At 71.8% G+C, this 563-nt stretch overlaps 1 protein-coding gene across 1 annotated transcript in view; it reads left to right on the top strand.

The window, feature by feature from the left end:
* The first annotated feature begins 12 nt into the window (after positions 1–12).
* The window catches only part of BRWD3 (bromodomain and WD repeat domain containing 3), a 62,452-nt gene continuing 61,901 nt past the window's right edge, over positions 13–563 (top strand). Inside the window, exons 1-2 of the mRNA XM_010572401.1 lie at positions 13–96; positions 447–506. The gene's annotated coding sequence lies outside the window, so the exon portion shown is untranslated. The remainder of the gene's footprint in view (positions 97–446; positions 507–563) is intronic.

Here is a 563-nt window from a genome sequence, read left to right as displayed (position 1 = left end):
AAGCGGCTGATCTGCGGACACCGGACTCACGTCCTTTGTGTGTCTGTGTGTCCGTCTCTCCTCCAGGTGCTGGTGGAGGAGCTGGAGGAGCACCAGGTAAGCGCCTGCCCCGGCAAGGACGGGGGAAGCCCTCGGGACGGTGTGTGTGTGTGTGTGGTGGTGGTGGGGGGGTATGTCGGGGGTTGCCCTGTCCCCGTCTAACTTGGCCCATCTCCTCCCGGGTCTCCGGGAGACCCTGCGGGAACGCGCGGGTGCCCCCGCTGTGGGGGGCAGCGGTGGAGGGGCTCCTCCCCGGGGCGGGCTGGCACCGGCGGGCTGGGGAAGGCGGGGGGGGGTTCCCCTCGCCCAGCCCGGGGAGGGGTCGCTCCGCGTTGGGTCGGCCCGGGGGGGGTCTGACGGCCGCCTCCCGTCCCCTTCCTCCCACCCTCCCTCTTTCCCTTCCGCAGCTGATCCCCCGCCGCCTGGACTGGCAGGGCAAGGAGCACCGCCGGAGCTTCGAGGACCTGGTGAGCCAAGTTTCACTCACGACTTCCCCGACAAGTTCCCCCCCCCCCGCCGCCGCC

The sequence above is a fragment of the Haliaeetus leucocephalus genome, unplaced genomic scaffold (assembly GCF_000737465.1).
Source record: "Haliaeetus leucocephalus isolate CR32 unplaced genomic scaffold, Haliaeetus_leucocephalus-4.0 Scaffold340, whole genome shotgun sequence".
In the NCBI taxonomy this organism is placed as follows: domain Eukaryota; kingdom Metazoa; phylum Chordata; class Aves; order Accipitriformes; family Accipitridae; genus Haliaeetus; species Haliaeetus leucocephalus.
This window is presented reverse-complemented; position numbering and strand designations above follow the sequence as displayed.